This window comes from Nicotiana tomentosiformis, chromosome 7, assembly GCF_000390325.3.
Source record: "Nicotiana tomentosiformis chromosome 7, ASM39032v3, whole genome shotgun sequence".
Lineage (NCBI taxonomy): Eukaryota > Viridiplantae > Streptophyta > Magnoliopsida > Solanales > Solanaceae > Nicotiana > Nicotiana tomentosiformis.
In genome coordinates, this window is record NC_090818.1 from 72,090,162 (window position 1) to 72,107,684 (window position 17,523).

Consider the following 17,523-nt stretch of genomic DNA (forward strand, 5'->3'; position numbering starts at 1 on the left):
TCTTCAATTCTACCAAATCTTTACCACTTTTCTCTATTCCTTACTTCTGAATTCAAAAAATGGCGAAAACATCATAGACCATCCCTTAAAAAGAGAAAGCTTCATCTTCACAGTGTGCCGCCGATGATACGCCGGTAGAACCACGGCCTGAGGAGTGCATTTTCGGGGGGTGCGTCCTTACTTCTGATTTCAAGGTCGATAAAGGCTCATCTGTCCCCGATCGATGTGAACCGATATCAAGGTATATATGTTCGATAACCGAGAAGCACCTCCAATAGCTAAAGAAGGATTGCAATTGGGATAAAAAAGAAATAATGATTCCTTCTTTTGACGAAGATATCACTTCGCACGTGAGAGGGTTTTTGAATGTGTATTCTTACCCTTTCACGTTGGGTTCCCTCGATTCCGTTATCATTGATTTATGTCGTCAATACAAAATTACCCTAGGCCAGGTCCACCCATCATTTTGGCGGATCGTTATCCTGATCCGATATTTCGTGAGCAAAATCGAGGGGATGCCATTCACCCCTAACCATCTTATCCGATTATACCGTCCTCGACTTTTTCGAGGAGGGTTAATAAAACTTCAACGTCGGGCTTCCAAGACTCTATTCTCGAGTATTGATGAGGACAGGGACTGGGGTTGGATGAGCAGGTTCGTTCGAGTAAGGACTTCGGACCTGACTCCGACTGAAAAGATGCCTTATCCCGAGGAGTGGAATATGAAATGTAAGTGTGATCTTGTTGTTACTTCTACTTTGTTCTTTCATTTCTTCTCTCATCGACACTCCTCTTTTTATGATATAGCGATTCCCTGGATGCGGGAAGCAGTTCCCAATCTCAAGAACTGGGTACGAGCTCTTGTTTCGACCTCCACATACGCCGAGCGCTCATGGCGTGATTTGTCAAAGGGTCGGTGGGAGGCCAAAAATCATGGTAAGCCCATTTCTCGCATTCTTCGAACGAGGTGGTTTTTAAATATTTTATTAGATTTTCCATATGTAGGTTTGGGTAAGGATGCGGTTTATAGGCCTTTGTCCACCGAGGAAGAAATCTTGCCCCCTATCCCAAAACCGGCGAAGGGAAACAAAAGGAAAAGAGCCCCTATTCCCGAAGACCCAAAACCGAAGAAGAGGATGGCTCGCAAGCCGAATAAGGATGCCATTCCTTTGACTTTGGAATCCGTTCTGCGTCTAAGGGATGAAGATGATGAAGAAGAAGAAAACGATGGGTCAGCGCTGGAAGCCCGAACGAAGAAAACCACTGATGCCCCATCGACAGCTGGATCGATGATGCTCCACGAGGCTTCGCCTCGAACTGAGGGTCTATCGGAGAAAGATTTACGTAGAGTCCCCGAATTATCGGAGATTGAAGACGCAGCTCATCGGAGCCAACGGGCAGGGGATATGATCGAAGGGGCCCTCGAATCTCTTCGAACCGAAAAGAATGCTCCAGGTGATTCATTTGGGGCAGCAACAGTCGAAGATTAGCCTACCTTTCCCTCTTTTTCCACTGGGGTGATTCGGGAAGCCCAAACTCTGGGTGCCCTCGATCTAGACAGGCCTCATAATGGAGAGGATCCCTTTCGTGACCTGTTTACCAGTATTAAGGACATTACCGGTACTGGTGATGAATCAGACCTTTTTCACGGGGTGTGGCAGGCTTTGAATCAGGTAAGCTTTTAAATTTGTTTTGCCGGTACTACCTTTATGTTTTACTTTTCGTTAACTTCGTTTCTTGTTTCTTTGTAGGTAGCGACAGTTCATCGAGAATCACGTTCTCGGTCCCAAAACGAGCTGTGTCGATACGAAGTGGACCTTCAATGGGTTAATGATGAGAGGAACTCCCTAAGACTTCTCTTAGGGCAGAGGGATGAGGAAATAAAAGACATCCGAGCTGAATTGGCCAAGGCTTACCGAGATTAGACCGATTTGTCTGAGCAGGTAATGATACTTTTGAAAGCCTATGGGCTCGATACTGGAATGATGGCTAACTTTTCAGTTCCACAGCTGCAGCAAAAAAATGAGATGATCGGGAAGCTTCGTGAGGAGGTTGACATAATAAAAGGAGTCTTTACAGTAGAAAGTCGGTATGGATCGCTTTGCTGCAGAAAAAAAAACTGCTCGAGCCCAGTTATTATCGGCCGAAACCCAACTTCAGAAAATGAAGCAAAAAGACTCGGTTCAGGCAAGAAGTATATAGGAGCTTGGGGCTCAGTTGACCTCTGTACTTGCCAAGGCCAAAACTGATGCCTAAAAGGCAAAGGCCGATGCAGATGCACTCGTGCCCGTCTATCGGGCCGATGCTAAAGCTGCGTAGGTCCAAGCAAGAGAGGCAGCCGAGTCCACCGATATTCGAGCACATCGGGTAGCCGAACTAGCTAAGTGCCGATCCCGAAGGGAAACCCTCGAGGAGATCCATGCTGGTGGTTTCGAACTCACTGAAGAAATGAAAAGGGCCAAAGAGCTCGAAGGTGATGCTGAACCTTTGGTTTTCGATGGCAATGATGATGACAATGATGATGATGATGATGGGAGCAAGAGCAGATCCGAGAATGGGGGGGAGTCTGATAAAGAAGAGACTGCTCCCGATGATCAAGAAATTTAGTCCTTAGTTTTTACGTTGTAATCAACCATGTAGATAATTTTGTATATTGATAATTCTGCCGACCTACTTCTGTTTCGTGAAGACTTTTATTTACTCCTTTATGAATGTTTTCACAAGGATCTAAATAACTTTAGTCAAATTTGGACTTCGTAGTCTCTATGATGTGGCCTTTAGGCTTACTAACTGAGTCAATGATTCGAACTCGAAGAAATATAGCCTGTAGGTGTAATGGTTGAGTGAGTGCTTGCTCGAACTCGAAATGAAAGCCCATAGGATTATTAGTCGAGTGAATGATTCGAACTCGAAGTAATAAGCCTGTAGGCATAATGGTTGAGTGAGTGCTTTCTCGAACTCGAAATGAAAGTAGCCCGTAGGCTTATTAGTCAAGTGAATGATTCGAACTCGAAGTAGTATAGCCCGTAGGCGTAATGGTTGAGTGAGGGCTTGGTCGAACTCGAAATGAAAGTATCCCGTAGGATTATTAGTCGAGTGAATGATTCGAACTCGAAGTAATGAAGCCCGTAGGCGTAATGGTTGAGTGAGTGCTTGATCGAACTTGAAATGAAAGTAGCCCGTAGGCTTATTAGTCGAGTGAATGATTCGAACTTGAAATAATGTAGCCCGTAGGCGTGATGGTCGAGTGAGTGCTTACTCGAACTCGAAATGAAAGTAGCCCGTAGGCTTATTAGTCAAGTGAATGATTCGAACTGGAAATAATGTAGCCCGTAGGCATGATGATCGAGTGAGTTTTGCTCGCACTCGAAATGAAAGTAGCCCGTAGGCTTAGTAGTTGAGTGAAATGATTCGAACTCGAAATAAAAGTAGCCCGTAGGCTTAGTCGTCGAGTGGATGATCCGAACTCGAAGAAATATAGCCCGTAGATGTAATGGTTGAGTGAGTGCTTGCTCGAACTCGAAATGAAAGTAGCCCGTAGGTTTATTAGTCGAGTGAATGATTTGAACTCGAAGTAATATAGCCCATAGACTTGATGGTCGAGTGAGTTTTGTTGGCACTCGAAATAAAAGTAGCCCGTAGGCTTAGTGGTCGAATTTAACTCAATTCTGTTTGCCTAATAAATCTCCAAATAGAGGAATTTTCCTTGGATATGAGATGTCGATAAAGAGGAGAACTTTCTTCGCAAGTCACTACACATGTGTTCATGTTTGCTTGGGTTCGGGCCAATATACATGAGCATGGTTCGTTTCGACCATTTGGCTCTTACAATTTTTTCTATTGGAACCCTGATGTTGTGAAATAACTTTCTTGCATCTGAACTCAATGTATTTGAGGGCCTAATGCCCCCCAGTATTCGAGGTCGATTGTAAAGAGGTCTCAGATATTGTTGTAAGTGCAACACGATCAATGGTTGACTCATTAAAAACCTTGCCGAAAAATCCATTTGGGATAAAATCGGTCTAAGGGAAAAAGAGTGCAACGCGTGCTTTCAAGTGAAAGATCCATCTTATCTCTTGTTCGGACTTCTGCAGGGGTCAATTTTGAAATGTAGATAAATATGGAAGGATCATACCTTAGCAGTAGTACCATTTTAGATGTGATACATTCCAGCTGCTTGATAGCTATTTGCCGTTTAATATACTGAGCCTGTACGATCCCTTTCTGACGCTCTCGAGCACCTAATATGGTCCTTCCCAATTTGGTCCTAGTTTTCCTTCGTTCAGATTTCGGGTATTGATGGTGACTTTTCTTAACACCAAGTCCCCGGGCTTGAAATGGCGGAGCTTGGTTCTTCGATTTATCTTTCGATTCGTTGCTTTTGGGCGGCCAATTGGACAAGAGCTGCTTCTCGTCTTTCGTCCGATAATTCAAGGCTGGTATTCATAGCCTCGTTATTTGATTCTTCCATCGTGAATCGAAATCTGGTACTAGGTTCACCGACTTCGACTGGTATCAATGCTTCGGACCCATATACTAAGGAGAATGAGGTTTTCCCCGTATTGGATTTTGATGTTGTCCGATATGCCCAAAGGACTTCAGGCAGGATTTCTCTCCATTTTCCTTTATCGTCGTTCAACCTCTTCTTCAGGTTTTGAAGTATAGTTTTGTTTGTTGATTCAGCCTGTCCGTTCCCACTAGGGTGGTATGGTGTTGATAATATCCTTCTTATTTTGTGATCTTCGAAGAATTTTGTTACTTTGCTGCCAACGAATTGCTTCCCATTGTCACATACTATTTCAGCGGGTATCCCGAATCGACATACGACATGATCCCAAATAAAGTCTATAACTTCTTTATCTCTTATTTTCTCGAACGCCTGTGCTTCAACCCATTTAGAAAAATAGTCAGTCATAAATAAAATGAATTTGGCTTTACATGGGTTCGATGGCAGAGTGCCGATGATATCCATTCCCCATTTCATGAATGTCCATGGGGATAGGACTGAGTGAAGTTGCTCTCCGGATTGATGGATCATTGGCGCAAACCTTTGACTTCTGTCACATTTACGAACAAATTCCTTCGCATTTTTGCCCATATTGATCCAATAATACCCTGCTGTGATTATTTTTCAAACTAATGTATCGGCACCAGAGTGATTCCCGCAAGTGCCCTCGTGCACTTCCCGTAGGATGTAATAGGTATCTCCTGGACCCAAGCATACTGCCAACGGTCCATCGAATGTCCTTCGATATAGCATCCCGTCCGAAGCCAACATAAATCGAGCAGCTTTAGTCCGTAGGGCCCTAGAATCTTTAGGGTCCGATGGGAGCTTTCTGCTCTTTAAGTATTCAATATACTTGTGTCTCCAATCCCAGGTTAAGCTTGTAGAATTTATCTCGGCGTGACCTTCTTCGATTACCGATCTTGAAAGTTGAACATCAGTCCCCGAGCTCAAGTCATCTACCTCGACCGATGATCTCAAATTCGCAAGCGCATAGGCCTCATTATTCTGTTCTCGTGGAACATGCCGTAAAGTCCATTGCTTGAAATGGTGCAAAGTGACAAGCAGTTTGTCTAAATACCTTTGCATTCTACCTTCTCGAATGTCGAAGGTTTTGTTTACTTGATTCACCACCAGTAAAGAGTCACAATTAGCTTCAATGACTTCTGCTCCCAAGTTTCTAGCTAGCTCGAGACCTGCAATCATGGCTTCATACTCGGCCTCGTTGTTAGTCAACCTGATAGTTTTAATAGATTGCCTGATAGTGTTACCCATGGGTAGTTTCAAAACTATGCCTAGCCCGGACCCCTTCACGTTCGAAGCCCCGTCCGTAAAAAGGATCCATATCCTCGATGATGTATATTTCAACAGGAGTTCTTTTTCGACTTCGGGTACGAGGGTTGGCGTGAAATCGGCCACGAAGTCTTCTAAAATTTGAGACTTGATGGCCGTACGGGGTTGATATTCGATATCGTACCCACTGAGTTCAACGGCCCATTTGGCCAATCGACCTGATTGTTCGGGCTTGTGCAAAATATTACGAAGTGGGTAGGTGTTAATACTTATATGGGGTGACATTGAAAGTACGGTCTTAACTTTTTATAGGCGCTTATCAGTGCAAGTGCCAATTTTTCTAGGTGCGGATACCTTGTTTCCGCTTCTCATAAGGTCCGAACTTATATAATAAACGAAAAATTGCGTACCCTGCTCTTCTCGAACTAGGACACTGCTTACCGCGACTTCCGATACTGCTAAGTACAAGCAAAGTTTTTCGTCTATTTTTGGAGTGTAAGTAGTGGTGGGCTCGATAGATATTGTTTTAGTTCCTCTAATGCTTGTTGGCATTCCGGTGTCCAAGCGATATCGTTCTTCTTTTTGAGTAGAGAGAAAAATCTGTGACTTCGATCTGATGATCTCGAAATGAATCGGCCTAAGGCTATAATCCGTCCCGTTAGCTTTTGTATAGCTTTCACGCTGTCCACGATGGCGATGTATTCGATGGTCTTGATTTTGTCTGGGTTAATTTTGATTCCACGATTTGACACCATGAAGACGAGGAACTTGCCCGAACCGACCCGAAACCACATTTTTTGGGGTTGAGCTTCATGTTGTATTTCCTCAAAATATCGAACATTTCCTGCAAATAGGCCAAATGGTCCTCTGCGCGCAGGGACTTAACTAGCTTGTCATCAATATAAACTTCCATTGATTTACCTATTTGTTCTTCGAATATTTTATTTACTAGGCGTTGGTAAGTAGCTCCCGCATTTTTTAGCCCGAAGGGCATCACATTATAACAATATGTTCCATATTTGGTGACAAATGAAGTCTTTTCCTTGTCCTCCGGGTTTATCTAGATTTGATTATACCCGGAATAGGCATCGGAAAAAGTGAGGATCTCGTGGCCGGCCGTGGCATCGATCATGCAATCGATGTTGGGCAGCGGAAAGGAATCTTTGGGGCATGCTTTGTTCAAATCCTTATAGTCCACACACATTCTAAGTTTGTTCTCTTTTTAGGCACTACAACCACATTGGCTAACCATTCGGGATATTTCACCTCCCGAATGGACCCTATCTTGAGAAGTTTGGTTACCTCGTTCTTTATGAATGCGTGCTTTTCCTCGGACTTGGATCTTCTTTTTTGCTTCACTGGTCTGAACCTAGGGTCCAAGTTTAGCCGATGCATCGTTATGTCTGGTGGGATCCCTGTTATATCTAAATGGGACCAGGCAAAAGAATCAATGTTATCGATAAGAAATCGAACAAGTTTCTTCCTGAGTTCGGGGCTCAACCCCGTTCCCAAGTATACCTTTCGTTCGGGCCTGTGCTCGATTAGTATTACTTGCTCCAGTTCCTCAATTGTTGATTTGGTGGTGTCGGAATCATCGGGGATCACGAAGGATCGGGGGATCCTCTGATCATCATCATCTTCGATCTTCTGATTATCTGGCTGGGTCGAAGCCGACATCTGTGATTGCTATTTGGTGTTCCGTTCGCCTTCTGAGCCCGATCCTTTTATCGGCGAAGGCGAGGATATTGATTTTGCTTCCTCGATGACGAACATTTCCTTTGCGGTCGGTTGTTCTCCGTACACTGTTTTGACACCTCTCGATGTTGGGACTTTGAGGACCTGGTGTAGGGTCAAAGGTATAGCTCTCATGTTGTGGATCTATGGCGTTCCGAAAAGGCCGTTGTATCTCATATCGCCTTCGAGCACGTAAAACTTTGTTTCCTGGATGGTTCCAGCCACGTTTATTGGTAGGATTATCTCGCCTTTATTGGTTTCATATGCCATATTGAACCCGTTTAGAACCAGAGTTGCGGGTACGATCTTGTCCTGCAGGCCGAGCTGTTCTACGACCTTCAATCTGATGATGTTGGCCGAGCTACCTGGATCGATTAACACACACTTAATTTTAGTTTTATTCATGTGTACGAATATTACCAGTGCATCATTATGAGGTTGGATGACTCCTTCTGCATCTTCATCATCGAAGGACAAAGTCCCTATGGGTGCGTAATCTTGAGTCCGGGATCATTTTTTTCCTCACAATCGATGCTTTAGTGCATTTACGCACCGGTCCCTGAGGGGTATCGACGCCGCCGATGATTATGTGAATGACGTGCTGCAGTTCTTCTTGCTCGATTTGCTTGTCGAAATCCCTGTTTTTAAAATGGTTCTTTGCTCTATCACTCAGAAATTCCTGAAGGTGCCCTTTGTTAAATAAGCAGGCTACTTCCTCTCTTAGTTGCCTGCAATCTTCCGTTCTGTGGCCATCGGTTCCATGATATTCACACATTTGATTGGGATTTCTTTGGGCAGGATCGGTCTGCATGGGTCGAGGCCATTTAGTGTTTTGATGCGTCCGATAGCCGACACGATGGCGGATGCACCAACGCTGAAGTTATATTCTGATAATCGAGGTGCTTCTATAGGATCGACATATTTATCAAAGCCGCTCTTGCTCATAAGTCCCCGAGAATTTTTCCCTCGATCAATCCTTCGATTGTTCCGAACTGTATTTCATGCTGAACCGTTGTTCATCCGATCTGCGATGTACGGTTGATATCGGTCTCTGTTCGACCTTTGTTCTCTGTCGATCTCCCTTTGGTTTTTAGTAGCTGCCCTGTTTTGATGCACGGGTCCATACGGAGCTCCCAACTGATCATCCTCGACCCTAATTTTTGATTGATATCGGTTGTGTATGTCTGCCCAAGTTATTGCTGGATACTCGATCAAATTTGGTTTCAGCCGACGTGATGCTGTCGAACTTAGCTCGTTCAACCCTTGGGTGAAAGCTTGTACGGCCCAATCATCTGTGACCGGTGGAAATTTCATGCGTTCTATTTGAAATCGGGATACGAATTCCCTCAGGATTTCATTACCCCTTGCTTTACTTTGAAGAGGTCTGACTTCCTTGTTGCAACCTTTATGGCACCAGCATGTGCCTTTACGAACGAATCTACTAACATGGCAAAAGAATCGATGAAATTTGGTGGCAGATTGTGATACCAGATCATTGCTCCATTCGAGAGGGTCTCCCCGAACGTTTTCAATAACATGGATTTGATCTCATCGTCCTCCAAATAGTTACCTTTGATGGCACATATGTAAGTGGTGACATGTTCATTAGGATCGGTCGTACCGTTATATTTGGGAATTTCGGGCATATGAAACTTTTTGGGGATTGGTTTTGGGGCCGCACTCGAGGGAAAAGGCTTTTGTATGATTTTTTTTGAATCAAGCCCTTTTATTATTGGTGGAGCCCTTAGGATTAGATCGACCTTGGTATTGTATGTTTCCACTTTTTTGTCGTTGGCTTCGACTCGTTTTGTGAGTTCCTCGTGCAATTTAGTAATTTCGGGAGTGGTCCCCGATTCTTGCTCGTTTGATTTCACTATGGCGGGCTCCGTTCTGGGGTGATTTCTCAAAGCGGATTGGAATCCGGCCTGCTTTGTATATGAGTTTGGCTCTGTAACTGAGCTATCGCTACTTGTTGGGCTTGTTGCATCTCGAAGATCATACGCAAGCTGGCTTCGATTTCCCTCGCGTTATGGGTGTCTTAGGCTACATATCGAGTACCGCCCTGAATGCTTCTTTCCGGTTCGGAATGCTGATTCGCCTCCAGAGCTATTTGTGAATTGACATCCAATGGTACTTTGGCTCGAATTTCGGGTACTACGATTTGAGCCTTAGTGCCATCGTCAAGTGGCCTTCCGGCCCCGGGTGCCAAGTTGTTGGTTTCATCTTGAAGGCCGGCTTCGTGGTCGATAGGTAAAGCCATTGCTGATTTGAAGTTGTAAGCTGGTGTGTACTGTATATTTATACCAAACAATCACTGTTATCCTTAGCCCCATGGTGGGCGTCAAACTATTTACCCGAAAAATCGGATAACGTTAAATTTATGTATAGTTCTAAGGATACGTAATATCCTTTGATACAAAGATAACAATACAAGTATTTTGACTATGAGAATGGGAATGATAAACATAAAGAATGAATATGATGAAGTAAAACAAGTACAAGGAGATATCTTTGTATATGAGAAAAGATCTTTTTTGTTCCAATCTAATCCGTCCCTATAGCTTACAAGAATTTTCCCTTTTATAATAGAGGATCTTTGCTTTATCTATAATAAAACAATAAAATAAAGTATATAGTGGAGGATCCATGATGATTTGTCTCTTCCTCGATTCCCGCCAAGATTCTCTCTCCTGGTGCGGTTGTAATGGCTCTTGTCTGTGAGCTCGATACTGGCTCGAATTCGATACTGGCCAGGACTCGTCACTGGGTCGGCCCTTCGGTCTTATCTTCAGTTCGACCTTCGGGATGGGCATGGCGCATTTCCGACCTCGAAGTAATGCCTTGTGGATCGGTTTGGTCACGGGCTCGATAAGATTATCGAGCTGACTCCTCGAGCAACCTTCGGATTCGAGACTCGTTTGTACCGTCTTCGGAGCTTGCTCCCAAAATCCTACTCCGGTTTCTTACCACTCGATCTCGATCGAACGTAGGAAAGTCGAAATCTATTTTGGTTGTATATAATTATGTTTCATCAACGGTATCTCATATAAAGTTATTATTCTATTCCTATTGTCAAACTATTATGACAAACAATAGAACTTTTAATTATATTGATCATATCAGTGCTGTTTATTTCGTAAAAAAATCGACCAGATCAATGTTGCCTGCCTAGTTTTTAAAGAATATCCATGATTTTAACTATTACTAAAGTAGCTTAAACTGCGTACCTTTCGTGTAAATAAGTTGATTAGAGTGTGAGAGCTAAGCTATGCTTGTATGGTAGGATTCACAACCAATTTAAATATATTGGTAAGATGCAATAATTTAAAGTCCACTACGTTGTCATAGTTTTGTGCGCACGGTTGAATACATGGCTATTAGAAAATCGAAATCCTGACGTTGTGTCCAACTAATTGCCATGATCTTGACTGTATCGGTATAAAATAGACTTACCACACGAACTAATTAAATCTTGACACTTGCCAAGAATATTAGAGGATTATAAAGAAGTTGGAAGTCCGATATCATTTGAAGTTGAAGGTTAATCAGTACCGGTAATATTGATACCATAACTATTAGTATCAGAATCGCTCGTAACGACATCATTCATGAGTCATCACGAATAATCTTTCATGAATATGAAAAAGAAGAGAATCAGTCAAATCCTGATTAAAGCGAGATTTGGTATAACTCCCTGATCAGTTACAAATTCTTAGTGTAATGGGTAGAAAGTGAAATTAATAGATGTAGAAGTACGCGTGATATTAAGGGAGCAGTTACAGATAATTTTACTATTTAAATCCCTCTTTTTCTTGCTCTGTACCCCATCTGAAAAATTACTTTTTACTCTCTAATCATATTATTTTATTTCTGGCAAGTCATGCTTAAATAGATATGAAAGAGAAGCTACTCCGATTAACAAGGATTCTCTCCCTTTTACTTTATTATTTGGTTGCCTTATTCATTATTTTTATTATTTTATACTATTCATATTTGGAAAATTTTGTCAAATCGATTGTTGGTACCTTAAAATATAAATTTAATTAATTTGATCTATTAGAATAATTTTAGGTTAAACAATTTAACATACAACGTGGGGTCCTGAAAATCGTTCATTTTCTCCTCAAAGGTTTTGTTGACTTCACTTTTGTTCCAACAAAATATCTTTGATTTACATTTGCTAAAATATTATGCCTGGAGTTAACCCTACTAACCAGTAGGTAGATCAAGTTAATACTACAAATCAACAAGTAGGTTTAGGTGCGATGACAGGTGACAGGCCATATGCTTCGCAAAACCATACGCCCCGTAACTCCCAAATCATTCATGAGAAAATCCAGTAGTGAGATCTACTAGCAGGATTGGGGAACAACTAGGACTAGAGGATGAATTGAAAATTTTTATCACTCAGTAGAAGTAGTGGAACAGTTAGATTGGGAAAGTGATGAGGGCTTTGACTGACAATGCAACAACTAGAACTCCAAATTCGTAACCAAGATCTAATCTGGTCATAGAAACTCTAAGTCGAGACTTGAAAACTCCGAATTGGGGAACCTCCAAATAGTTGTAGAGCAGGTGGTTCAGGTATGCCCGGTAATTCTGTTTTACAAAATTTAGTTCTAACCTTGCAGAAATAGATCAAGGGGTAGAACGAACGGATAGAACAAATCCCCGGTGTTTCGTTCGTAACCAAAGGTGTGAATATAGACAAGTATTTTTAGCAGCCGTGGAAGCCTAGTGCAACATCGATGCCAATCCTGTAAAAATTCAAAATGCCTGATATTTCTAACTACGATGGCACTTTAGATCTACGAGATCATATGATAGCATTTACCACGGGAGTCATGGGAAACGACTTGGCTAAGTAGAAAATTAAATCAGTGCTGGTAAAGAAATTTGGGGAAACTCTTACTAAAGGAGAGCTAACCTGATATTCTCTTCTCCCTAAAAATTCAATTGACCGTTTGGTGAATTTGCAATTGCTTTCGTTAATGCCCCTTCTGGGGCACAAAATGTAAAAAAATTAATGAAAGACATCTTTAAAATATATCAAAGAATTACAAAATTGCTCAGAGAGTTCGTGGATTGATTTCGAAGGAAAAGGATGCTTTGCTACCCATGCCTGATAATTGGGCACCAATAGCTTTCGTAAAAAATCTGAACTGAAGGTCGGAGACTACAAGAAGGTGAAAGAAAAGTATTCGAGAATATTCTCCGACTACATGGAACAATGTTTATAACCAATATATTAAAAAGCTCAGAATATAGGAAAATATTATGGTTCAATCAGAAGTTGGAAGAAAGTTTAATGAACGAACATAAAGAATTCCTAGGAGGTCCGAATCTGACCGTAGAAGTTGAAGGAATCAATATGAACCATATATCTATCCATCTCGACGTGGCCATGATCGAAATCCAAAACTAGCACGGGTTAATCAAGGATTCATATAAAAGGACACCACGTTACCTCTAACGATCTGATAGGTCATTTTGAGAACTAGCCTTTGTTTCTATGTTCCAATACCTATATTAGCTTCAATTGATATTTCTTGATTTGTGTGCATGGTCCATGCCTTTTTTCGAAAGGTTTTTACATAAAATTTGAAGAAAAAGTAATTTTTGTCTTAAAATAATCTTTGAGTTGACCACGGTCAAGATTCTTGATAAACGACTTTGGATATATATTTTGACGATTCCGTTAGATTCGTATGATAATTTTGGACTTGTATGCACTTCTGGTTAGGGTCCGGGGTGACCCGAGTACATTTCAGCGTGTTATGTGAAAAATTGTAAAAATGAGTTCAAGTTGAAAATTCTTGAGTTTTGATGATCGATTCATGTTAATTGATGTTATTTTGATTCTTTGAGGTAGCGAGCAAGTTTATATGATATTATTACACTTGTGTGCATGTTTGGTGTGATGACCCGACATGTCACTTTGAGTTTTAGCCTTTATTTCTGTGTTTTGAGACCTTGAATAGCTTCGTTTAACATTCCTCGATTTGCCTGCACAATCCGCGTCTTTTTCAGGAAAACTTTTATGTGAAAAATTGTAGAGAATGTGAATTTTAGCCTTAGAAATGATTTGAGTTGATTGCGGTCAATATTTTGTATAAACGAACCTAAATCAGTGTTTCGGCGGTCCCGGTGGATCCGTATCGTGATTTAGGACTTGGGCATATGCCCGAAATTGAATTTGGAAGTCTCTAACTTGACTTAACATGATATGTTGAAAATTAGTAATTTGTATGTTTAAAGAATTCCTAAGTTTGACCGTAGATTGACTTTATTTCTATAGGGTTCGGATTTCGATTTCGGAACTTGGTATAGGTTCATTTCACTATTTATAACTTGTCTGCAAAATTAAGTGCAAAACAGAGTTGATTTGACGTGATTCGGACGTTCGGTTGTAATTTTAAAAGTTCTTAAGTTTCTTTTAAAATCTCATACATTTTGATGTCCGATTCGCCGTTCTAGGTGTTATTTTGGTGTTTTGATCATGCGAGCGAGTTCGTATGATGTTATTACACTTGTGTGCATGTTTAGTTTGGAGCCCGAGGGGCTCGGGTGAGGTTTCGATAGGCTACGGACTATTCCGGCCTTAGGAAGTTGCTGGTTTCAGCTATCTGCTGATGTCTCATGTTTTGTGCTTCGTGATCGCGAAGCTACTCTCGCGATCGCGATGGGGAAATTGGGATTGGGACGGAGTTACTCTTCACAAAAGCGAGGTATTGGTCGCAAACGCGAACTAGAGGGGGGATTACCCTTCATGAACGCGACTGTGTCTCCGTGAATGCGAAGCTTTGTGGGATCCTGGGGGAGCCGGGCTGTCACTTTACGCGGACGCGGGCTGTGGCTCGCGAACGGGAAGGCAAGGTGGGAGCTAAGCCTTCGGTAATGCGTAGGAGATATCGTGAACGCGTAGGCCTTATGGCCGTTGTTCTTTGCGAACGTGAAGAGCATCTGACGCCTAATTAATAAATAGCTGAAAGTCGGAATTTTCTTCACTTTTCACCATTTTTCAAGTTTGAGCTCGACTTAGAGGCGATTTTGAAGAAAAATTGCATCCCAACTTCAATAGGTTGGTACATCTTAACTCGTTTTCTTCCATTTCTATCAACACCCATTGATTTCTAACCTTTAATCTATGCTTTTTATGGTAGAAATTAGGGATTTAGGTAAAAATTGGGGATTTTGAGAAATTGAGATTTAGACCTCAAATTGAGGTCGGATTTTGAAAGTAATTACATAATCGGGCCCGGGGGTGAATGGATAATTGGGTTTTGGTCCGAATTTCGAGTTTTGACCAAGCGGGCATGGGGTTGACTTTTGTTTACTTTTTCCAAAATCATTAAAGATTAAATCTTTTTCACTCGTGGGTAGTTTTTAAAGCATATTTTGAATTGCTTGAACTATATTTGGTTAGATTTGATTGGTTTGGATGCTAATTCTAGAGGCAAAGCCCCAATTGAGCTTTGATTTGATTGCGGAGTGAGGTAAGTGTCGTGGTTAACCTTGACTTGAGGGATTAGGGCTTGTTAGTCTATTTGCCACGTGTTTTATATGTGGGAACAACATATATATGAGGTGACGAGTACTTATGCATTGTTATTTGGTTAAAGCATGCAGGTGGAACTTGTTTTCTTGTATTTTATTGCGGTCCCAGTGGTGCGTGAGGTGCGTAAGCTCGGATCATTACATACAGAGACTCGAGGTAGATCTGCTGGCGTCCAGAGACCTTGAAGTCCCCTTCCTTTTACCACTTTTACTGTTCATTTCCTTCGAAATAATTGTATTTATTTCAGACTTTGTTTGTAGACTTTTAGTTGCTCGTGTACTCGTGACTTCGAATTTCTTGGAATAAATATTATCACGTGATTTATATCAGTACTGTATTAGACTGGGTTTCTATTTCTCGTTATATATCACCATTGTGTTTTTAACTGTTAAAATTGGTTATTTAATTATTTCATATCGCCTTGCCTAGCTAGTGGATTTTAGGCGCCGTCACGACCCCGAGGTTGTGATTCTGGGTTATGACATTTGGTTTGGAGCCCTAGGGGCTAGAGTGAGTTTCGGATGCATTACAAAGTGATTGGAAGCTGCTGGTGCCCAACGGTTGCTGGTGTCTGATTGCAGGTCTCGCAATTGCACGAACCTGTTTGCAATTGCGAGTCCTGCTTTTGCGGAGTTGGACTCGCAAATGCGATGACTGGGAAGGGGATGATGCCTTCTCAATGTGAAGTTAGCATCGAGAATGCGATCAGAGGGGCTTCTATTTTGCGGTTGTTTGGTCGCAAATGCGACTGGTTCCTAGTCAGACAACCTCGCAAATGCAAAGGTGGGAATCACTAATACGAATGGGGGATGTTCGCAAATGCGAGTTTTATGTCGCTTTTGCAAAAAAACTGATGGCTGGACAGCTTCTTCGCTTTTGCGAAGGGTGGTTCAATTTTGCGAACATCACAATTACGAATATGAGTTCCCTACTGTGATGTCTAAAGAGGGAAAAAACGGGACTTAGCTCATTTTACACCATTTCTCAACTCTAAACACTTAAAAGGTGATTTTTCTAGAAATTCTTCTTTCCAAAATCATTGGTAAGCAACTTTAATCCACTTTCTTTCAATTTATCAATTACTTTTCATGAGTTTTTAACATCAAATCTAGGATTTTCATGGTGGAAATTAGGGATTTGGGTAAAAATTAGGAATTTTGTAAAATTTATATTTAGACCTCAAATGGAGGTCGAATTTAGAAAAAATTACATAACCGGGCTCGGGGTGAATGGGTAATCGGATTTTGGTCCGAATCTAAGGTTTTGACCAAGCGAACCCAGGATTGACTTTTTTGAATTATTCCAATATCATTAAAGATCGAATATTTTCAGTCGTGGGTAGTTTCTAAAGCTTATTTTGAATTATATGAACTATATTTGGCTAGATTTGATTGGTTTGGAGGTTAATTCTAAAGGAAAGGCTATGGTTGAGTGTTGATTTGATTACAGAAAGAGGTAAATGTCGTGCTTAACCTTGACTTTAGGACTTGATTGGTATATTTGCTACTTGACTTATGTGTGGGGACATCATATATGCAAGGTGATGGGTGTATATGCGTAGTCACGGGATAAGCATGCGGGTTGAGATATTTATCTATTATTTTCAATTATTTCATGCCTTCATTTAATTCATATTATTACTTGTTAACTGCTTTAAATTCTACTTTCCTTTACGTGTTTAATTCACGCCTTTATCCGTTACATGCCTAAATATTACCATGTACCCGTATCTCTATCTATTGACTGTTTTTACTTGCTTTATGATTTAGTATTTTGCTAGATAGCTACTTTTATACGCTTTATGACTTTAATTATGAATTTTCCTTATTGTGTTTTATTTTGTGATACGCCGTAGTTGGTTGTAGCTTATACATTTATTTTATATTGTTTGGGACCGGCTTGCATGCTGCAACGATTATTGGTATTATTATGTGGGATCGGGTTGCACGCCGTAATGATTATTGGTATTATTGTGTGGGATCAAGTTGTACGCCACAACGGTTATTGTTATTATTGTTTGGGATCGGGTTGTACGCCGCAATGATATTTGAATATTTATATTTTGGATGGGGTTGCGCGCCGCATCATAGAAACATATGCTATTTATATACTTGTGGATCGGGTTGAGCGCCGCAACGTAGAAGACATTATTTGTTTATATATTTGTAGATCGGGTTGCGCGCCACAACGGAGAACACATATTTAACTGTTTAGAGTTGTTATTTTCCGTATCCGTGTTTTATTGTCGAGGTTGAGCTTTGATGTTATTCAGGGCTCTCAGTTATGTAATATCTGTTCCAGCTTCCATGCTATACTTGTTTTCTCTATTTTGTTGTTATTTCATTATATTCATATAGGTTTTAGTGAGTACCTTGTTATAGCCTCGTCACTACCTCGTCGAGGTTAAGCTCGGTACTTACAGAGTACATGGAGT